Source organism: Aegilops tauschii, chromosome 3, assembly GCF_002575655.3.
Source record: "Aegilops tauschii subsp. strangulata cultivar AL8/78 chromosome 3, Aet v6.0, whole genome shotgun sequence".
NCBI lineage: Eukaryota > Viridiplantae > Streptophyta > Magnoliopsida > Poales > Poaceae > Aegilops > Aegilops tauschii.
The window spans coordinates 544,127,932-544,152,272 of NC_053037.3; positions in this window are offsets into that span (position 1 = coordinate 544,127,932).

Sequence of the window (24,341 nt, forward strand, 5' to 3'; positions counted from 1 at the left end):
GTGTATTTGCAGCTCAAGATGCCAGGTCACAATGGGACCATTACGGTTCATGGCAGCCGAAAGATAGCCTTGGAGTGTGAGGAAGGTGACGCGGCTTACGCGGAATCTGTTTGTGCGGCAGAGGAGTTGAAGTTTTACAAGGACAATTTTGACCCGGCAGATATGACGTCTTTGAAAAAGCCAACCACGGAGCATGAGCCGATAATGAAATTTAAGTCAGCTGATGAGACTAAGCTTGTTGATTTTGTTCTAGGTGACTCATCTCAGCAGTTTAGCATCAGTCCCAATCTGGATCCGAAATAGGAAGGCGCGCTCATCGAGTTCATCTGTGAGAACAGGGACATCTTTGCATGGAAACCTTCTGACATGCCGGGTGTACCTAGAGAACTCACTGAGCACACTCGCAATATTTATCCGAAATTTAAGCCTGTCAGGCAATTCCCCCGGTGGTTTAATGAGGAGAGGCGGAAAGCCATTGGTGAGGAGGTAGCCCGGCTCTTGGCGGCCGGGTTTATTGTTGAAGTTTTTCATCCAGAATGGTTAGCTAACCCGGTGCTCGTGCTCAAGAAGAACGGCACCTGGCGGATGTGTGTGGACTATACGGATTTAAACAAAGCTTGTCCGGCCGATCCTTTTGCTCTCCCCCGTATTGATCAAATCATTGATGCTACGGCGGGCTATGAGTGTCTAAGTTTTTTGGATGCTTATTCTGGATACCATTAGATTAAAATGGCAGTTAAGGACCAGGAGAAGACATCGTTCATCACTCCCTTTGGAGCCTTCTGTTATGTGTCTATGCCTTTTGGGCTCAAGAGTGCACAGGCGACTTACCAGTGTTGCGTGCAGAATTGTCTGCATAACCAGATTGGGCGCAACGTTCATGCCTATGTGGATGATATCGTGGTTAAATCCAGGGAGAAGGAGACCTTGATAGATGATCTGAGAGAAACCTTTGATAATCTCCGGGTTTACAAGATGATGCTTAACCCGGCCAAGTGTGTTTTTGGTGTTCCCGCAGGCAAGCTATTGGGTTTTCTGGTTTCTCACAGAGGCATTGAAGCTAACCCGGAAAAGATCAAGGCAATCACCTCTTTGGCTAAGCCGGCGTGCATAAACGACGTCCAGCGTCTGGCGGGTCGCATCGCTGCTTTGAGCCGGTTTATAAGCCGCTTGGGTGAAAAGGCCATGCCACTGTACCAGATGATGAAGAAAACAGATGACTTTATCTGGAATGATGCTTCTAATGCTGCTTTTGAGGATTTGAAGAGACAACTAGCTGAGCCCCCAGTCCTTGCTGCTCCTGTTGACAAGGAGGCCTTATTGCTGTATGTAGCCGCTAACGCACGAGCCGTCAGTGTGGCTGTGGTGGTGGAGCGTAAGGAAGCGGGCAAAGAGTATCCGGTTCAGCGGCCGGTTTACTACGTCAGCGAAGTACTCATTGAGTCCAAACAACGGTATCCACATTGGCAGAAGCTTGTTTATGGGGTATTCATGGCAAGCCGGAAGCTTAAGCATTATTTGCAGGGTCACCCTATCACTGTGGTTAGTTCTGCTCCCCTAGGAGATATCATCCAAAACAGAGAAGCCACAGGAAGAGTTGCTAAGTGGGCTCTAGAACTTGGGCCTCATGGTCTAAAATACGTGCCGCGCACTACTATCAAATCTCAAGCATTGGTGGATTTCATCAACGATTGGAGAGAGCTGCAGGTGCCTGAAGAGGAACCGGATAATACATATTGGACTATTCACTTCGATGGGTCCAGGCAATTGGAGGGCTCGGGGGCTGGAGTTGTATTACCTTCCCCTCGAGGTGACAAGTTTTGCTATGTGCTACGGTTGATGTTTCCCTGTACTAACAATGCAGCTGAGTACGAGGCGTTGCTCCATGGTCTTCGGCTGGCTAAGGAGATGAGCTTAAGCCGGGTAAGGTGCTTCGGTGACTCAGATTTAGTGGCCCAACAAGTGTCAGGCAAGTGGGATTCCAAGGACCCCCTCATGGCGGCTTATCGCCGCGAAGTTGATGCCATTGCTGGACATTTTCAGGGTTACCAAGTAGAGCACATCGATCGCAGGAAGAACGAGGCGGCTGATGCATTAAGCCGGCTGGGCTCTCAGCGAAAGCCAGTGCCGCCGAATACTTTCTTGGACATTCTGCATAATCCTTCTGTTAAGTTGCCTACAGAGGAAGACTTGGATGTTCCTGACCCAGAAGCACAGTTGGTGGTGGCTCTCCACATTATCCTAGATTGGACAGTACCATACTTGGCTTACCTGACCCGGGGAGAATTGCCTGAGGATGAAACTTTGGCCAGACAAGTAACCCGGCGGTCTAAGTCAATGATAATTATCAGTGGCGAGCTGCATCGTCGCAGTGTCACTGGAACTTTCCAGCGTTGTGTTTCCCCTGAGGAAGGTCAAGAAATTTTACGTGAGATTCACGAGGGGGATTGTGGCCATCATGCCGGCTCAAAATCCCTTGTGGCCAAGGCTTTTCGTCATGGTTTTTATTGGCTGACGGCTCATGCTGATGCAAAGGACTTGGTTAGTAAATGTGACGGTTGTCAGAGGTTCTCGCGACGGGCTCATGTGTCGGCTCAAGAGTTGAGGATGATTCCAATCACTTGGCCATTTGCGGTCTGGGGGCTTGATATGGTTGGGCCTTTTAAAAGGTCCAAGGATAAGAAGACCCATCTCTTGGTGGCGGTCGATAAGTTCACAAAGTGGGTTGAAGCAGAGCCAGTTAGTAAGTGTGACGTAGCCAGAGCGGTTCAGTTCATGAAAAGGGTGATATTTCGCTTTGGTTTTCCACACAGCATTATAACTGACAATGGTACCAATTTGTCTAAAGGCGCCATGGAGGAGTTTTGTCAACAAAAGCATATTCGGCTTGATGTTTCATCAGTGGCTCACCCTCAATCTAATGGTCAAGCTGAGAGAGCCAATCAGGAAATCTTGAAGGGCATCAAGCCCCGGTTTTTGGTCCCTTTGCAACGGACGCCGGGTTGTTGGGTGGAGGAGTTACCCTCCGTGTTATGGAGCATCAATACTACTCCTAATAGGTCTACGGGTTACACGCCTTTCTTCATGGTTTATGGAGCGGAGGCGGTCCTCCCTAGCGACATCCGTCATGACTCGCCTCGCTGGCGGCTTATGTTGAGGCGGATAATGAGCAGGCGCGTCAAGATGCTCTTGACTTGTTGGATGAACAGCGTGATGTGGCAGCAGCTCGCTCGGCGATTTACCAACAAGACCTGCGCCGCTATCACAGCCGCCGGGTTAAGTCCAGGGTCTTCCAGGAAGGTGATCTGGTGCTCCGGCTTATCCATGATCAAACAGATGCACACAAGTTATCCCCGCCTTGGGAAGGGCCCTTTGTGGTCAGCAAGGACTTGCACAACGGGTCATACTACCTTATCGATGTTCGGGAGCACAAAGATTCACGTAAGTCGGAGGAAGAGACCCGTCGGCCGTGGAACATAGCGCAGATTCGGCCTTATTACACTTGAGCCACCGGCTCTCATAATGTACATATTTCTATAGCCATGTATATATCATGATAAATAATAAAGCAGGACCTCTGTCCTTTTTTCCTCCAAAGGTAAATGTATTATTGTTATTTCCATTACAACATTACATGGTCACTTGGAGGCCGATCCGGCTTATGATCGTATTCGAATCTAGCCGTTAACAACATGATCACTTGGGGGCTTCCTGTTCAAACATAGGTCGTATTCGAACCAAAGAGAACATAGCTGTCGATACCCACTTGATTGGCAAATTGCCGAGCTCATTGGGGAGTTTTTTCTTGATCATATTTGAATCATAGTGCAACCCCCTTTGAGAACCGATGTGGATCGTATTCGAATCAGCATCGTTAAACAACTCTCAAGGTCATTTGGGGGCTTCCTGTTCAAACATAGGTCGTATTTGAACCTAAGAGAACATAGCTGCCGGTACCCTCTTGATCGGCAACGCCAAAGCCACTGGGGGCTATATGATCGCATTCGAATCTTAGCTTAACCCCTTTGGGACGGTTCTCTGGTCATATTCGAATCAGAAGCCCCTAAGTTTTTGATCTTTTGGTTTGCAACAAATTCTTTTGATCATATCAAAAGTGTGCACGGGTGGTTCTTACTCCACCGGCTTAACTTTGATTAATAATGTTGAGAGCACACAATAAGCATTATAGGTGCTAGTGAACCGGAGTTGAGTTCTCAACCTCATTATTTGGGTTACATAAACCGGAAGTGTACTTAAAGGCTTGCAGGTATGCTATTATGGTTATCTCGAAGACATAATTGAGAGCCGGTCTTTTATGACCTTGATTCATATTCCGGGTTATATGTAAAATATATGACTCTCCATGCGGTAAGCCGCCTAGAGACTTGTGATTTGTTTTCCTATGCAGGACAATTAAAGACAGCTCTTTAAGCTCAAGGAAAGTAAATGATCAAACATAACCCGGAGGAATATAAAAGAGCAGCTTCAACGGAGTTAAGCGCTGCACACGTGCACGATGGCACGACAAAATTAAGTGTTTGTCCTACTCTATTACAGGACTCCCCGAGTCCAAAAGGTGAGGCATTGTTTTTAAGGCATAACGATGAGCCGCCTAAGAAATCAAGGTGCTTGTTGGGTTGAAGCTCCCGGCTCATCCCTCTCCGCTCCTCCGGTTGTTTCCATGACCTGGAAGGTTGATGGTTTCCAGTCAATGCCACTCAAGGCTTCAAACTGAGCCTCATCATCAATTAACCCTGCCGGGTCAACTTCTGGGGCGAAGGTATACTTACGAGTCGGAGGGATCAGGCTGACTGCATCATAGCGTGAAGTTGGGATCCTCTGATTTTCCGCGTCATAGCCCGGTTGATACTTGGTAAGGTCTGTGTCATTCCCAATCAAGGTGGCCACCGGGCGTACGCTCTTCACACAGGCGGCGAAGTCTTTCTGGTCAAAGGGGGTGCCGTCTTCCTTCGGGCTGGGTATCCAAGAGCGATGTCGGCCGGGTCTAGCTCCGGTAGAAACGCCTTGGCCCGGCTCAGAGCATCTATAGCTCCGGCTCTTGCAGAAGCCCGTCTCAGCTCTTAGAAGCGCTGGGGAAGTACGGCAAGCCGCCTGAGTACATCTGCCAGGTGAGTGGGAACTTCATTGGACAGAGCCACAACGGCTAAGGCACATTGTGACCCGGTGTAAAGTTGCTCCACTAAAGTGTAAACCGCCTTCAACTTGGTCAGCACGCTCTGGTTGAGGTTGGAACTCCTGGGACCTGCATTACAAAGTCAAGTGAGCTGTTGACAATTGAGATGTTTCTGGGGACTAAATGATGTAAACTGATTAGAAATTTACGAAAGATTGCGGAGACCATCTGAGAGACATGGCGTTTTAAGCCGGACAGCTCGGCGGTTCTTTCAGTAAGAGCAGCCTCCGCTTGTTCGGCCCGGCTGAGCAAGGCGGTCTTTTCATCGGCCCAGGCTTTTCTTTCTGTTTCGAATTTTTTCTTCAGTTTTTCTTGTGCAGAGACACTGAACTCAAATTTGGCATTGGCCTTCTGGGTCTCATTTTCCTGACTCTTCAGGCGGTTCTTCAGATCAGAGATTTCCAATTCAAATTTCTTGCAGGTAGCCTGTACAAATTCCGGGTTTCAGTTTGAGTGATTATCATGCAACATTAAAGTCCCAAGCACTTTGCAAGCAAAGACACTTGGCACTTGGGGGCTAATGTAGGCTGAGAAGCTCTATTTACAGTGCTGGTTCATGAAAATAAGTCCCAAGCACTTTGCAGGAAAAGGTACTTGGCACTTGGGGGCTAATGTATCAAGTTGCTCAACTACTTGGTTAAAGTAAGGAAAGAATCAGGTGAACTATGCTGTTTAAGCCGGCCCTTGAGTGGTACCAGGTAAGCCGGTTTTCTTGCAGTAGTTATTAAGCCGGCATTAAGTCTACAACATATTTCATCATAAGTCATAGACTTGGGGGCTGACATGGTAAGGATAAATATGGAATAAACAAGAGAGTTATACCTTAGATTTTTGCTGGATTTGCTTCACCATGTCAATTTCCAGGTCCCGGCTGTTGTGCACTTGATTAACATAGCCGGAGACAATATCTCCAATGCTCAAGTTAGCATAGTCAGTGATATCCAGCCTGGCCCTGCGGTGCTCCAGCAGTTCTTCCTTGGCAGAGCATCTAGCCAGCACAGTGGGTCTTCCCGGCTCGACAAACTCTGTCCGGGTGATTACAACGTCCGGATCATCGGCCGGTTGAGCTGGGCTGGGGATCTCCGGGTTATCAGAACCCTCCATAACTTGCTCGTCAGATGGGGCGGTGGTGGTTTCTGGAGCTGGTGCAGACGGCGGCTCAGAGGCAGAGGCGTTGGGTTCAGTCAAGACCGGCTCTTCGACCGGGTTACTTTTCTTTGCCCTCTTGCTGAGCTTGGCTTGTGCACTAAAAGTCAAAAGGTTAGTGCAAAAACATGAGTAAGATAAGCACAAAATAAGCTGATCATCATTACCCGGGTGCGGTCTTGAAAGCCGGCAAGTTAGATTGCATGGAGTCACCTGAGGAAGGTGAAGTTTCCTGATAGTTTGAATCAGAAGAATTGAGCGGTTGACGAGTGACGCCCGCCAAAGGATGAAAAGGATATAGGTTGGACATAACCTCGGTCCGGCGCTTCCTTGATGCTTCAGGTAATCCAGAGGAGAGGTCCGCATCCTTGTTGGTCCGGGTTTTCCTCCGGCTCTCATGAATCTGTCGCTTCAAAAGAAATTGAGGATCTTGATAAGCTAAAGGATGTGAAAATCTTACTTTCCGGGTTACTCTTCGGACATTCAGCCTTGGCAAGGGCTCCGAGTCGGAGGAAAGTATAGTTACCTCTTCAATCACCGGGTTACTCGCTCCGGTATCATCCTGCTGATAATCAGTGTCAATAAGGTGGTTAAAAACAAACAAAAAACAAAAGAAGAGCCTAAAGAATCAAGGGCTACCTCTGACTCGGAGGTGTCATCCAGTTGAAGCAGGTCTGAGGCGCTAGGCTTACTCCCCTTCTTGCGGGGAGCGGCTCTCCTGGCGGCTTTTTTAGCCTTCCTGGCTTTTTTAGCAGCCTCATGGTCATAACTGACCTTCCAGAACTTATCATTACCTTGAAAAACACAACAAAGGTTTCTTGAAGTTAAGACGAAAATTGTTAAAATGGAAAGTAAGGTGTTCAAATCAATAGCTTACCGTCGGAGCCGGGTTAGCTTTGTAGAAGGGATTTAAGCCTGTCCTCCCGCAATCTGCTAAGCTCTGATTCAGAAGGGACTTGGTCATGTCATCAATGACGTCCTCAGGTAAGTCGTTGGGGCTGTGCCGAAGAGGATCATCCTTCCGGCCCATGTAATCACACATTAAGCCGGGGCGGCGGCTTAGAGGAATCACCCGCCAAGCGATCCAGACCCGGACCAGATCAACGCCGTTAAGGCCGTTTCCCAGAAGAGCTTTGATTTTGTTGATGGTGGGGATAAGTGGTTGACGCTCAGCTTGAGATAATTTGTCTGGCAGGGGGTGATTTGACTCCAGACGCAGCGCGCGAAAGCCGGGCAGATGGTTCTCATCAGCCGGAGAAGTATCCTGGCAGTAGAACCATGTCTGGTTCCAGTCCTTTGGGTGGCTTGGCGGCTCAGCATAAGGAAAGAGACAATCTCTCCGTCGTTGAATTGAGATTCCACCAAGTTCCAAGCTAGGCCCGTTGGCACACTCATTCTGGCGGTTCAGATAAAACAGCTGCCTAAAGAGCAGTAGGCTGGGCTCTTCTCCAAGGTACACCTCACAGAACACTTGAAAGTTACAAATGTTCGACACGGAATTGGGTCCAATGTCTTGAGGTCGCAGATCGAAAAAGTTCAGAACATCTCTGAAGAATTTTGAGCCAGGAGGAGCAAAGCCCCGGCTCATGTGGTCAGCAAATATAACAACCTCTCCGTCTTTTGGTTGAGGTCTCTCTTCGGACGGGTCAGGCGCATGGTAGGACATGACCTCCTTTTTAGGCAGGTGACCCGTCTTTACGAAGTCATTTAAGGTGCTTTCAGTAACGTTGGACCTCACCCAGTTGCACGTAATGGGCGCCTTAGGAGCCTTGGGCGGCATTGTGAAAGACGGAAGCCTACGACAAAAGAAAATTTCCGGTTCAAATTTAAGCCGGAGGAAGATTTCAGTTCAATATTCAAGATGGCGGCTTATGAAGGGGCCTAAGGATATATGGCTAATGGTGTCGGGTTATCTAAGCCGCTGTGGATGTCATAAGTAATTCAAGTTATTTAAAACACTATTATGAATGAGCCGGAAATTTCACAAAGCATGGCCTCTTTTAAGCCGGCAATATGAGCCGCCATGGCTAACAGATGCAGTTTTTGTCTAAGTGTTGCACAAACAAGTTTCACAGATTGCAGGGATTATTTTGGATCAAACGATCGTCCAGACAGGAAAAATTTCTAGACCTAAAAAGCTGATACAGTGAAGTTCATAAGCTCTAAACGAGGTCTTTTTCCGGACAAAAGGGATCTACTAGCATAAAAATGGGTGAGAAACTAGTACCGCAGGGAGTCTGTACCATTTTTGGATCAAAGGGAACCTCGGTGGCGGAACTGTGAAGAAATCGTGATGAACTACGAAGAACACAGAGAACTTGCGAGCCCTAATGAGGATCTAAGGTACGGGATGGCGAGGACTTACTGGTGCTGATGAGCAGCGGAGGTGCGCCGCAGGTTTCTTGTCAAGACAGGTTGATGCGGCGGCCTTGGTCGGTGAAGACGAGGTGCGCGGCGGCGGCGGCGGAGCTCGGTCTCTGGAGCGTCAGAGGAGGAAGATGATGGAGGAGGAGAGTGACGAAGGCTTATGGGCCGGGCCTATTTATAAGGGGCGGCTCATAAATGGGCGCGAGAAACGAGGAGGCTGAAGACGTGATTATCTTGCCGCAGAAACGGCTCGATTTTCGGGATGGTCATTAAAGATAAGATCCGTTGGGATATGACAGAATTAAAAAATGAATTTAATGGAAGATGACGTCATGGCGGCTTACCAAGAATCCAGAAGATGACGTCATGGCGGGTTATAACCTTTGCACAAGCAGAAGCCGGAAGATTTTGAAGATTAATGTGAACCGGTTCAAATCAATCTGGGGCCTAATGTTGAGGATATAACCATTAGAACCACCCGCCCAGGAGGGGTCGGGTTACGTTATAATGACCATCACGTGAAGCCCAGTACCAAGCTTGCGGAAGGCGGGTCAGTAATGGGCTTAAGACCCGGAGATTGCTTAAGGCCCGTAGTGATAAACCGCCGTTATGGCAAGACTTGTAGTGTAAGGCAAGAATAGTTAAGAGTCCGAGCCGGACACTGTTATAAGCCGGCCGGGACTCTGAGAGCCGCTGGGCGTCAACCTCTCTATATAAATGGACGACCCGGCGGCGGTTCAGGGGAGAGATGATATCGATAGCCAAGCAGAGCGGTTTAGCTCCTGGTCATCGAAACCCTAAGTAATACCACCTCAACTGGACGTAGGCTTTTACCTTCACTGCAAGCGGCCGAACCAGTATAATCCTCGTGTCCCTTGTCCCGTTTACCCCCTTTAAGCTTCCTAGCTGCGGTGGCTCCACGACTAAGTCCTTGCACGAGGACATCTGCCACAATTCCTCGACAATATGTAACTTGACTAGAATTTCGTGTAGATCATCTTGGTGCACCTTATCTTGCTGTTTAACAACTTAAACATAAGGTTTATTCAGATCTGGACCAATTTCGAAATTAGCATATAAGGACTTACCGGAATTGTTATATGTTGTTTCCGGCATATTTAAACTTGCTTTGATGTGTTGTTTTTGTATGCATCATGCCTTGCCATGAGTAGCATCATATAGCCTTGTCATGCATCATACCTGGCTGAGCATCATGTCATGTTTATGTGTTGTGTGTTTAGCATGTCGTTTGCTTCTTTCCGGTTGTGCTTCTTCTTGATAGTTCCTGTTTCGTTGCGATCGTGAGGATTCGTTCGTCTACGCTTGGTTTGTCTTCGATCATTCGTCTTCTTCATGGACTCGTTCTTCTTCCTAGCGGGATTTCAGGCAAGATGACCGTTACCCTGGATCTCACTACTATCATTGCTATGCTAGTTGCTTCGTTCTATCGCTATGCTGCGCTAGCTATCACTTGTTTATCAAGCCTCCCAAATTGCCATGTCAGCCTCTAACCTTCTCACCCTTCCTAGCAAACCGTTGTTTGGCTATGTTACCACTTTTGCTCAGTCCCTCTTATAGCGTTGTTAGTTGCAGGTGAAGTTGAAGATTGCTCCATTGTGGAACAGGATTATGTTGGGATATCATAATATCTCTTACTTAATTAATGCATCTATATACTTGGTAAAGGGTGGAAGGCTCAGCCTTATGCCTGGTGTTTTGTTCCACCCTTGCCTCCCTAGTTTCCGTCATACCGGTGTTATGTTCCTTGATTTTGCGTTCCTTACGCGGCCGGGTGTATGGGAACCCCTTGACAGTTCGCTTTGAATAAAACTCCTCCAACAAGGCCCATCCTTGGTTTTACATTTGCCTAACAACCTATAACCTTTCCCTTGGGAGTAATTAACCCGAGGGTCATCTTTATTTTAAACCCCCCCGGGGCCAGTGCTTCTCTAAGTGTTGGTCCGAACAGGGCGATGTCCGGCGCTCCCTGGGCAACCAGGGTCTCTGCCAACCCGACGTCTTGCCCATCCGGTGTGCCCTGAGAACAAGATATGTGCAGCTCCTATCGGGATTTGTCGGCACATTCGGGCGGTCCTGCTGGTCTTGTTTTATCATTGCCGAAATGTCTTGTAACCGGGATTCCGAGACTGATCGGGTCTTCCCGGGAGAAGGAATATCCTTTGTTGGTCATGAGAGCTTATAATGGGCTAAGTTGGGACACCCCTGGAGGGTATAAACTTTTGAAAGCCGTGCCCGCGGTTATGTGGCAGATGGGAATTTTTTAATGTCCGGTTGTAGAGAACTTCACACTTGATTTAATTAAAACGCATCAACCGTGTGTGTAGCCGTGATGGTCTCTTTTCGGCGGAGTCCGGGAAGTGAACACGGTTTGGGTTATGTATGAACATAAGTAGTTTCAGGATCACTTCTTGATCACTTCTAGCTTCTCGGCCGTTGCGTTGCTTCTCTTTTCGCTCTTATTTGCGTATGTTAGCCACCAGATATGCTTAGTCGCTGCTGCAACCTCACCACTTATCCTTTCCATATCCCTGTAAGCTTTGCTAGTCTTGATACCCATGGTAATGGGATTGCTGAGTCCTCATGGCTCACAGATTACTACAACAACAGTTGCAGGTACAGGTAATGCGATGATCATGACGCGAGAGCGATGCTTGCTTGTTTTGAGTTCTTCTTCTGCTTCGTTGTTCAAGGGATAGGTTCCTGGTCGCCAGCCTGGGCTAGCAGGGTGGATGTCGTTTGAGTTTTTGTTTGTGTTTCATCCGTAGTCGGATGTTGCTCTTATTTATGGTGATGTTGTATTCATGTGGCATTGTATGCCTCTTGTATGTATCCCCGACTATTATGTAACGGTATGAAGTAATGATATCCACCTTGCAAAAGCGTCTCCAATATGCGCTTCTATCCTTGGTGGGACCTTCGAGTTCCGTTAGGATAGGGTCGCATTTTGGGCGTGACAAGTTGGTATCAGAGCCTCGACCGACCATAGGAGCCCCCTTGATTGATCGTAGTTGGCTATCGTCGAGTCTAGAAGAAAACTATTTTTCGTAATCTAGTTATATCAGAGAGTAGGAATTCTTTTTACTCCTCAGCCCCCTTCGTCGCTCTGGTGAGAAATCTTGACGTAGTTGTTTTCAATTACTCCTCTTCCCCTTCAAATTTTCTTTAGGATCACGCGGTTAGTTTTTCGTTCGTTGGTTCTCAGCTCTTTTCATCCGGTGCATTTCTCGTCAAGTTGACTCGAGCCTCTTCATCTTTGCCAAGTTCAATCCTTAGTTGTTTTTATTTTTCCCACCCGCCCACCCCTTTTCTTCTCGGAGCAGGAGCCCGTAATCGAGTATCCATCCTACTCGTGCGAAGTCTTTGCATTCTTTCCTCAATTATTTCAACTGGTGTTTTCTCTTCAAGTTATTCATCGATTTCTCGTTCCAAGTTGCCTTTGTTTTTCCCGCCCTCCCACCCCTTTTTCTTCCCGGATCTTGAGTCTCTTTCGAGCATCAATTTAATTCATGCGGAGCCTCTTCAGTCTTTCCTCAATTATTTCAACCGGTGAATTCTCGTCTCTGTTGACATTCTTCATCTCTTTTTCTTCTCCGGTGGACTCAATTCGAGTTTTTCGGGTGATCATATTCTTTTCCTTGGATCAAGTGTTTTCCCTGCTCGTTCGCCTCTCGCCAGTTTATCCTTCCGGAGTGCTCAAGACATCTCAAGAGATTCTTCTGTGTTCCAATTAATTCAAGGTTATCACCTCATTCAAATATTTCAATTGTTCTGGTGCATCATCTATCTCTTCAATAATCCTTTTTCAATGGTGTTTTCTTTTTAGTGGGCCCTAACCCACAGGTCTTTTCCCAGGATCTTACCTGACTCTTCTAATTATTCTGGAGCCATTCCTAATTCTTTTCGGAGTTTGACATAAGAATGAACTTCATCAGTCACATGCTTTTCCAAGATTGATTTCAAATCATTTCATTGGTGGCTCAACCTCTTCGCTTCCCATTCTGCCGGAGTATCTCAGTAATTTTGGTGGTGTTCCTTGTCGTCATTTGAAGATTGAAGAAGATTTTCTCTTAAATCTTGCCCATTCTCTCGAAGATTCGTGGTTCTTGCTTAATGTTATCCTCTCGAGTTATTCCATTTGCCAGATATTCTTTTCTTACCCATCCGGAGTTTTTCAGGAGTTGATTTCTCTTTCATTTCACTGGAGGCCATCATTCCATCTATCGTTCTATATTATCCCGGCGCTTCATTCAAATGTTCTTTAATCAGCTCGAGTTCTTCCCGTTCTCTTATATCTAAATCCCCTCAAGCATATTTGTTCTTCTAATTCTTCCCGGTGATTCATTCTCTTTCGTTAGTCACTTTCGAATTCTTACGATGGCTCCTTCAGATTTCTTTTACTTTGTTATCATTTTAATTCATTCGTTCTTTCAAATCTTACCGGTGGTTCATGAAGACTTTCTCAAGTTTTGTGCTATATTGCCCTTAATCCTTTTCCAATAAGAATAAGTAGTATGCAAAATCCATTGCTTGCCATCAATTTAATTTGATGAAGGATAAGCATACAATAAATCTTATTTTTTCCTCGAAGTGATTAATCCCTTCCTTCGGAGTTTATTCTTGATGAATAAATTCTAGTTCCAAGCGTTTTCATCTTTTCTTTTCCGGAGTTCAAATTTTCCTCGGCCATCTCGTCAGAACCTCCTTCTAGATCACCGCAAGGCTTGAATCTTATTCTTTCATCCTTCATTTCTATCTCATCATCCTTTTGTCATCGGAGATTTTCATGGTGGTTCTTCATGATTTAATTCATTCTTCAAGAGTTCATCAAGATTTTGTTGGAGGAGTTCAAGTATCTTTTCTTCTCGCGTCTCGAAGTGCAAATAATTCTCCGTTTTCTTCTCAAGTGGAGTTTTGCATTTCTTCGTTCTTCTCAGCTATTCAGACATTGGTTGTGGTATAATTTCACCTCAAGTTTTGAGTTGTTCTTAACAAGTCCACAACAAGCTTATTCTTTCGTTGTTGATTTTCTCAACTACTCCGTCCAATCCTTCCTTCTAAGTTTTTTTCATTCCACTATTTCAATTCTTTCGGAGGCATTGCGTTGTTCATCTCGTCAAGTGTCATCCCATTGGCTGAAGTTCAGGTCTCCATTCCTTCCATTTTCAGTCGGAGTGCTGCCCAAATTCTTTCGTTCATTCCTTTTCTATCTTATTATAACCGGAGTGTTTTCAGAGTCTATCTTGTTTCCATAAGCTTTTGATTCTTGTCATATTCGCCGTTCATTTTTTCTACTCGAGTGCTCTCGACTTTGTTAATCTTCTCTCTTGCGTTCTTACTTCACCTCTTCCTCTTTCTCTTCCGTCTTGTTCCTAAGATCTCGGGACGAGATCTCTTGTTAGTGGAGGAGAGTTGTAACGCCCCAAATCCGACGCGTCGGGTGTCTTCCAGTTATTCGTTGTCGTTGCCATGTCATTTGCTTGCGTGTTGCACTTTTCCATGTCATCATCTGCATTTCATCTACATGTTTTTTCAAAACTTGCATCCGTTCGGGTTTCCCCGGTTCTCTCTGTTGTCCGTTCTGAGCCCGACCACACTAGCACGCACCCGCGGCACCTCTCAGTCCTTGGTTTTGTGAGCCACCGAAAAACGTTCTCAGAATGGGCCGAGATTTGCCGAGTGGCCTTCGTATATCACCGGTAGACCGCTCGTCAAATTTCGTTCCATTTGGAGGTCCTTTGATGCCCCAACGGTTAACCGGGTAGCCGCAAAGCCCCTCTATCTTTGCAGCCCAACACCCCTCCAAACAGCCCAATAGCCCATCTAAACCCCCTCCATGCTCTCCGCCGTTTGATCACGATTGTGTAGGCGAAAATCGCACCTCATTTGGACTCTCCTAGCTCCCTCTACCTATAAATTAGTCCCCTGCCCCGAAATTCTCAGGCAAACCCTAGACCAAACCTCCCTCTCGCCCGCCGGGCATGTCCGCCCGCTGCCGAATGCGTCCACTGCCGCCAGCCACGTCGCCCGGCCAATCGGAGGCCGCCACATCAGTCGCGCCGCCGCTCCCCTCCAACCACATCGCACCACCTCACCCTCTCTCCCTCCCTCCAGCCGCGCGCGCTGCCAGGCCCACCGAGCCCAGATGCGGCCCACGCCGGGCTGAACCGGGCCCGACAGAGCCCCGCTCCTCCGCGCCGCCTCCCGCCTCGCCGGCGCGCCCATTCACTCTGGCCACCGCCCGCTGTAGTCGCTCCGGCGGCCGCCCGGCCCCCCGCGCCGCCCGTCAGCCTCCTCGCCGGTCCGCTCCCACCGGCGACCCCATGTGCTTGCCTCCCGCCATCAGAGGCCCGCAGGAGCGCACCCCGCCGTCGTTCGACCTCCTGCCGGCCCGCGCCGCCGACCTCGCCTCGCCGACTTCTACCTCGTCGCCGGCCCCTGCTCGGCGGAGATACGGCGCCGGCCACCTCGAAGCCGTCATCCCGATCTGGGCGCCGTCGTCCCGATCCGGCCTCGTCCGCCAATGACCACCGAACCAAACGGCGCGCCCGTCCCGTACTGCGCCGTCCCGGAACCCCTCCGTCCATTTTTCCCCGAGGTGAGATTTCTGCCAAGTCCCAGGTTTTTATCAGCATGATGCATACTTTGTAATGTCATAACTTGATGCTCGGTGCTCCGTTTCATGTGCATAATATGTAAAAATGTTCACCTCAGAGTGCACTTCATGATGATCTAGTTTGCATTCATGTTTATTTTCATATTCATGCCTTAATCTTCGTTGCAAAACTTCTAAATGATATGAACTGCTGGAATCTGCTGATTGTTAACATTATTTGTGCATCTTGAGAGTGCTACAACTTTGTCCCTGTTGATGCTATCATGATGATCTTGATGTCACGCCCACGATGCGGCTATATCTCCCACGTGTCGAGGCATGACTTAGAGGCATAACCGCATAGTGGTTTAGTCGCAAGAAGGGTCATCTTCACACAATCCCATGTAATGAACAAGAATGGGATAAAGAGTTGGCTTACAATCGCCACTTCACACAATACATAAATATAATTCATACATCATCCAAAATACAAACATATAGACCGACTACGGTCAAAATCCAGATGAAAATAAGATAACCCCAAATGCTAGATCCCCGATCGTCCCAACTGGGCTCCACTACTGATCATCAGGAAAAGACACATAGTAACGACCACGTTCCTCATCGAACTCCCACTTGAGATCGATCCCATCATCTGCACTGGCATCGTCGGCACCTGCAACTGTTTTGGTAGAATCTGTGAGTCACGGGGACTCAGCAATCTCACACCCGCGAGATCAAGACTATTTAAGCTTATAGGAAAGGATGGTGTAATGAGGTCGAGCTGCAGCGGCAATAAGCATATATGGTGGCTAACTTGCGCAAATGAGAGCGAGAAGAGAAGCAACGGAACGGTCGTCATCTAGCAATGACCAAGAAGTGATCTTGAACTCCTACTTACATCATACATAACACAGACCGTGTTCACTTCCCGGACTCCGCCGAGAAGAGACCATCACGGCTACACACGCAGTTGATGTATTTTAATTGGGTCAAGTGACAAATTCTCTACAACCGGACATTAACAAATTCCCATCTGCCTCATAACCGCGGGCACGGCTTCCGAAAGATAATACCCTGCAGGGGTGTCCCAACTTAGCCCATCATAAGCTCTCACGGTCAACGAAGGATAAACCTTCTCCCGAAAAAACCCAATCAGTCTCGGAATCCCGGTTTACAAGACATTTCGACAATAGTAAAACAAGACCAGCAAAGCCGCCCGAATGTGCCGACAAATCCCGATAGGAGCTGCACATATCTCGTTCTCAGGGCACACCGGATACGCGAAGCATACAGGTACCAACATAACCCAAGTTGACAAGGGACGGTCCCGCACGGTGCTCTAGTTTGGACCAGCACTCAGAGGAACACTGGCCCGGGGGTTAAAATAAGGTTACCCTCGGGCTCGTGAAAACCCGGGGGAAAAAGGCTTAGGCGGCAAATGGTAAAACCAAAGTTGGGCCTTGCTGGAGGAGTTTTATTCAAAGCGAACTATCAAGGGGGTCCCATAAATCACCCGACCGCGTAAGGAACGCAAACTCAAGTAACATAATCCCGGTATAACAGTAACTAGGGCGGCAAGAGTGGAACAAAACACCAGGCATAAGGCCGAGCCTTCCACCCTTTACCAAAATATAAAGATGCATTAATTAAATAAGAGATATTGTGATATCCCAACATATCCATGTTCCAACATGGAACAAACTTCAACTTCACCTGCAACTAGCAACGCTATAAGAAGGGCTGAGCAAAAGCGGTAACTTAGCCAAACAACGGTTTGCTAGGAACGGATGGTTAGAGGCTGACATGGCAAAATGGGAGACATGATATAGCAAGTGATAGGTAGCGCAGTATGGCAATAGAGCGAACAACTAGCAAAGCAAAGATAGAAGTGATTTCGAGGGGTGGTCATCTTGCCTGCAAGGTTCTCAGAGTTGTCGAAAGCTTGATCCTCGTAAGCGTACTCAACAGGTTCCTCGTTCACGAACTCGTCTCCCGGCTCTACCCAAGACAAGAACACAAACAAACGGAACCACAATCAACCACGAGAAATGCACAAGCAACATGATGCAAAACATGTATGATATGCGAGATATGATATGCGATGCGTATGCATGCTCCGGAAGGAAAATGATGAACAAGGCAGTAACTTGGCAATCCAAGCATGCCACTGGAAAGATGAGATGATTTCGGTCGAAATCGATATAAAGATCACAGGAAACGGATGCACGGTTTGCAAATGGCAAGCAAAACAAGAATGACACGAATCTGCGATTAACAGCATGATAGCACTTAAAATGCAACAAACAACAATGCTTCAGCACTCTAACATAGCAAAAAAGCATATGACAGTAATCTACAGGAGATACTTGACAAAAGATGAACAATTAGCTATGGCTAGTTCACAACATATCCTGCTCAAACAAGCATGGCAAAAGTGCAAAAGATAATAGGTTCACAGACTTGGTGAAAAACTGGACATGGCAGAAAACAGCATCAGGTAGTAATGTTCAGAGCATGAAATCAACATGCTACAGGAACTTAACATGTCAAAACAAGGCATGGAAGTATTCTACTAAAATCACATGACAAAAGTCCCTTACTGACCATAAGCCAAAAAGGATCAGAAGATATGATGGCAAGCATGTAAACATAGCAAGTTTCGTTATCAGGTTTCAGACTTAGCAGAAAACAGAGCATGGCAGAAACGGTAATATGTAGGCATGTTGGTGAGCTTGAGACACTCGGTACAGAGCAATGCATGACAAAAAAAGCATACCTACAGAAATATGGAATGTTTATGAATCTATCCATGGCAAGAACAAAAGCATAGCATGTATGGATCAACTATAATAAGCTTGGCAAAATTGCATATCATGTTGAGAATCTGCCAGAAATATTTTATAGCAAAAGTAGAGCAAGATTGAGTCATGCTATGGCACTCCATAATTGCAAACAAGGGCAGGAATGGATCAATTACAACTATATCTACAAAAGATCCTTACTGAATATCACCAAAATATGCATGGATCTCTCTGTGGCATTAAGTTTACATGGCAACAAAATAACAGCAGACAAGGACTTTGAGAAATCACTAAGTCCCTGAAATCAGAAACATTACGGAGCCTACTTTGCATGCTTGTGCTAGTCACCATAGAGATCACAAAAATATATGGCATACACCCTTGGAAATATGGCATGGCATACAACAAAACACATGTAGAGCTCATGCCCATAAGATGCACAGATTAAATGATACAAAAATGACAAATCTCCAAGTTCTTCTAAGAACCAGAAGATAACAGCTACTAGCCCTCTTCCAACAGAGATTCGGGCATCAAGATGACCTCTAATGAACATGGTGCAACTGAACAAAATGTAGAGCATCACGAGACGAACAAATTGACATATTACACGCGCGAAACGGAGCTACATGCAAGAAGTTATACACTAAGGAACATGGGCACTTGCTGTGAAAGATCAAAGACTTGGAAAAAACGGGGATACGGGAGTCAACCCTACAGTACCAGATCCGATCCAGATTGGGAGAGCTCGAACTCGGCTCGTCGCCGGCGATGGAGGAAAGAGAGGAGGCCGGAGGGCGTTGGGGAGGCGGAGGACGGCGGGACCGGCGCTGGAGGAGGAGGCCGGAGGGGGCGGCGGCGCCGGCGCGGTTGGTGGCGCGTGGCGGTGGCGGTTGGAACCGCGACGGCGGCGGCGGGCGGCCACGCCGGCGAGGCGACGGCGGCGAGCAGGCGGCGAGGCGGGGGCGGCACAGGCGCGGAGGCGGGCGGTGGCTCGGGCCCGGGAGGGCCTCGAACGGGCCGGCGGGCTGCGGCGTACGGGCGCGGGGACAGCGACACGTGGCGGCGCGGGAATGGCTGCGGTGGGCGGCGCGGTTGTGTCCGGCCGGCGGCGGACGTGTCCGGCGCGGCGCGAGGAGCGGGTTAGGGTTCGTCTGCGTGCGTATACGGGAGGGGATGGAGTTTTATAGGTAGAGGGAGCTAGGAGAGTCCAAATGAGGTGCGGTTTTCGCCTTTTTTGGCTCTCTCTTTAGCCCTATGTCTCTTATCCCTAGGAGACCTTCCTCCACTAGCAGGTTTCTTCGGAAAACTCTATCTATTCTGGTGTGGATGGCAAGCAGGCCTATATTTCTTGGTTTCAATAGGAGATGGAGTTTTATAGGTAGAGGGAGCTAGGAGAGTCCAAATGAGGTGCGGTTTTCGCCCACACGATCGTGATCGAACGACCTAGAGCATGGAAGAGAGTTTGGTGGGTTTTGGGCTGGTTTTGGAGGGGGTTTTTGCTGCACACACAAATGGACTTTGCGGATGCCCGGTTAACCGTTGGAGTACCAAACGACCTCCAAATGGAACGAAACTTGACCGGTGGTCTCCGGGTGGTATATTAAGGCCACTTGACAAGCCTCGGTCCATTCCGAGAAAGTTTGACACCCGCACACGACAGAAAACAAGAGGGGTGCACCGGAGGAGATAGGAGCGCCGGATTGCAAAACGGACAATGGGGAAAATGATCGGATGCATGAGACAAACACGTATGCAAATGCAATGCGCATGATGACATGATATGAAAATGCATGACATGACAAAAGGCAAAACTAAAGACAAAACCCGACCACGGAGGGAATATCATAACACATAGCCGGAAATGGCAAGAGTCGGAGTTACAAATATGGCAAGTTACATGCGGGGTGTTACACTTGATATGCACATGTTCTGCTCTTCATATTCTTCATGTTGGTAGGCTTTTCATTCATGTTAGGGTGCATCTTGATATTTTAATCTCTGTTGCAAAAGTGCATGTTGCTGTTAACTACTGAAAACTGTTATAACTTTCTGATTTGTCATTTTTGTTGCATTTTGTGTGTGCATTCTATAGGCATGATTTCTACATGTTTTAGGAGCATATTTATGTCATCTTTACAGGGGTGCAATCCATGTATTTTTATATTCCCTGTAGTGAGTGCATCAAGCTTGTGAAGTGGACTACTTGCTGTTAACTTTCTGTCAATGCTGAATCTGTCATATCAAGTTGCCATGTTTGCTTGATGCTTCCAATTAATCCATGCATATTCTCGAGATGCTTAGTTGACATGTTTTGATGTCTATTGTACGATCTATCATTACATTCCTTTTGATGCCCCATATATGTCCTGTAGCATGCGTTTTCATTGCCATGAACGTGCCTATATGCTGTTCCAGATTTCTGTTAACTTCATGATGCTATGTTTGAGCTTGATAGTAATTATTCCATGCCTATTCTGGAGATGCTCCAATTACATGTCTTGTTGTATGCTGTCAGTACTTTTTTTACATGCCATGTTTTATAATTTTGGATATCATATGCCTCTGTTCCGTGCTTGCAAACATGCTATCATAATGTTGTTGTTTTACACTTGCTGAAACTGTTTCAACATTCCTTTTTGTCTTGTTGGTTCCCACTAACCCATGAGCTATATGTATATGATGCCATGATGTTATTTGCTATTTGTTATGTGTACTTTGATGTCATGCCCTTGGTTGCTATGTTTACTTGCTGTAGCTTGTCTTTTTTCTTGCTCTCAACTTGCCATCATATTAACTCTGCTCATGTATATGCTCCTGTGTTATAAAGTTGCATTTTGCATTGATCATATTGCTTTAATCTTGATGCCTATGCAACCTGAACCTTAATGATATTTGAAGTATGTTATCTGTACATGAAGTGCATGCCAAGCTTATGCTCAGATGTTTCCTATAGTATGTTGTTTTGATGATTGCAAAGTGTCTACTTGCTGTTTTGGGCAGATTGTTGTTATAACTTGTTTGGAGTGTATGTATTGCACCGTTGCTCCGTTTTGAGCATGCTCTATATGAAAATTGCTTGATTTTGCATGTAGTTTCATCTTATCATGTTGCATCAGTGTTTGGAGAGTGTTTTCTTGATGTTTGAATGCATTTTGCATCAATGCCATGTTTAACTTGTTTTGCTCATATCTTCTACGCCGTAGCTCTGAACTAAATGAACTTTATATGTAACTTGACTAGAAGAATTTCATGTAGATCATCTTGGTGCACCTTATCTTGTTGTTTAACAACTTTAACATAAGGTTTATTCAGATCAGGACCAATTAGCATATGAGGACTTGCCGGAATTGTTATATGTTGTTTCCGGCATCATTTAAACTTGCTTTGATGTGTTGTTTTTGTATGCATCATCCCTTGCCATGAGTAGCATCATATAGCCTTGTCATGCATCATACCTGGTTGAGCATCATGTCATGTTTATGTGTTGTGTGTTTACCATGTTGTTTGCTTCTTTCCGGTTGTGCTTCTTCTCGATAGTTCCTATTTCGTTGCGATCGTGAGGATTCGTTCGTCTACGCTTGGTTTGTCTTCGTTCATTCATCTTCTTCATGGACTCGTTATTCTTCCTAGTGGGATTTCAGGCAAGATGGCCGTTACCCTGGATCTCACTACTATCATTGCTATGCTAGTTGCTTCGTTCTATCACTTTGCTGCGCTACCTATCACTTGTTTATCAAGCCTCCAAAATTGCCATGTCAGCCTCTAACCTTCTCACCCTTCCTAGCAAACCGTTGTTTGGCTATGTTACCGCTTTTGCTCAGCCCCTCTTATAGCGTTGTTAGTTGCAAGTGAAGTTGAAGATTGCTCCATGGTGGAACAGGATTATGTTGGGATATCACAATATCTCTTATTTAATTAATGCATCTATATACTTGGTAAAGGGTGGAAGGCTCGGCCTTTTGCCTAGTGTTCTGTTCCACTCTTGCCTCCCTAGTTTCCATCATACCGGTGTTATGTTCCTTGATTTTGCGTTCCTTACGTGGCCGGGTGTATGGAAACCCCTTGACAGTTCGCTTTGAATAAAACTCCTCCAGCAAGGCCCAACCTTGGTTTTACATTTGCCTAACAACCTATAACCTTTCCCTAGGGAGTAATTAACCCGAGGGTCATCTTTATTTTAAACCCCGTCGGGCCAGTGCTTCTCTAAGTGTTGGTCCGAATCGGGTGATGTTCGGCGCCCCCTGGGCAACCAGGGTCTATGCCAACCCGACGTCTTGCCCATCTAGTGTGCCCTCAAAACGAGATATGTGCAGCTCCTATCGGGATTTGTCGGCACATTTGGGTGGTCTTGCTGGTCTTGTTTTACCATTGTCGAAATGTCTTGTAACCGGGATTCCGAGACTGGTCGGGTCTTCCCGGGAGAAGGAATATCCTTCATTGGTCGTGAGAGCTTATAATGGGCTAAGTTGGGACACCCATGCAGGGTATAAACTTTCGAAAGCTGTGCCCGCGGTTATGTGGCAGATGGGAATTTGTTAATGTCCAGTTGTAGGGAACTTGACACTTGATTTAATTAAAATGCATCAACCGCGTGTGTAGCCGTGATGGTCTCTTTTCGGCAGAGTCCGGGAAGTGAACACGGTTTGGGTTATGTATGAACGTAAGTAGTTTCAGGATCACTTCTTGATCACTTCTAGCTTCTCGACCATTGCGTTGCTTCTCTTCTCGCTCTTATTTGCGTATGTTAGCCACCAGATATGCTTAGTCGCTGTTGCATCCTCACCACTTATCCTTTCCATATCACTTTAAGCTTTGCTAGTCTTGATACCCATGGTAATGGGATTGCTGAGTCCTCGTGGCTCACAGATTACTACAACAATAGTTGCAGGTACAGGTAATGCGATGATCATGACGCGAGAGCGATGCTTTCTTGTTTTGAGTTCTTCTTCTGCTTCGTCGTTCAGGGGATAGGTTCCTGGTCGGCAGCCTGGGCTAGCAGGGTGATTGTCGATTGAGTTTCTGTTTGTGTTTCATCCGTAGTCGGATGTTGCTCTTATGTATGGTGATGTTGTATTCATGTGGCATTGTATGCCTCTTGTATGTATCCCCGACTACTATGTAATGGTATGATGTAATGATATCCACCTTGCAAAAGTGTCTCCAATATGCGCTTCTATCCTTGGTGGGACCTTCGAGTTCCTTTAGGATAGGGTCGCATATTGGGCATGACATATATACTTCGGCCGGGCTGTTGGACTATGAAGATACAAGATAGAAGACTTCGTCCCGTGTCCGGATGGGACTCTCCTTTGCGTGGAAGGCAAGCTTGGTGATTCGGATATGTATATTCCTTTCTCTGTAACCGACTTTGTGTAACCCTAGCCCCCTCCGGTGTCTATATAAACTGGAGGGTTTAGTTCGTAGGACAACAATCATACCCTCATAGGCTAGACTTCTAGGGTTTAGCCATTACGATCTCGTGGTAGATCAACTCTTGTAATACTCATATTCATCAAGATCAATCAAGCAGGAAGTAGGGTATTACCTCCATAGAGAGGGCCCGAACCTGGGTAAACATTGTTTCCCCCGCCTCCTGTTACCATTAGCCTTAGACGCACAGTTCGGCACCCCCTACCCGAGATCCACCGGTTTTGACACCGACAGTGCTCGCTTATTCTTCTTGGTGGTGGTCTTTTTCTTCCTAGGCTGAGCATGTTCATCGGAGTCGTTGAGCCTTGCCGGCGAGCGACTGAAACGGATAATGAGAGGTCCCGATGAGAAGGAGCCAAAAGTATGAACAAGGGATAAAGCAAATTAAACAGTGGGATGAACATTTTCGATCATGGCCATAGGACAAGTCCAAGTGGTAGATCAAAATTTTGACATTCCGATGATTAAGTTGATTAGCCGAGTACATAGAGAGATGTTTAGGCTTAGGTAAGCGACACCAAAACTCTAGAGAGAGATATATGCCAACATATACATGAGAGATAATGAAGCCCTAAGATGATTTGGTCATAACAAGAGAAGAATGCAAGAGAGATATCATCCATACCCCGAGAAGAAGGCTCGGGGCGCTCGGGGGCGCAGTTCTTGGTACGCACCATGAAAGAACTCCGGCAGTGAATCCCACAATACACCGGTCCCTCCCGAGAGATTCACACCACAACCCCAGAAATGGATTGGATAAAACCATAGATCGGGAGGAGGAGAA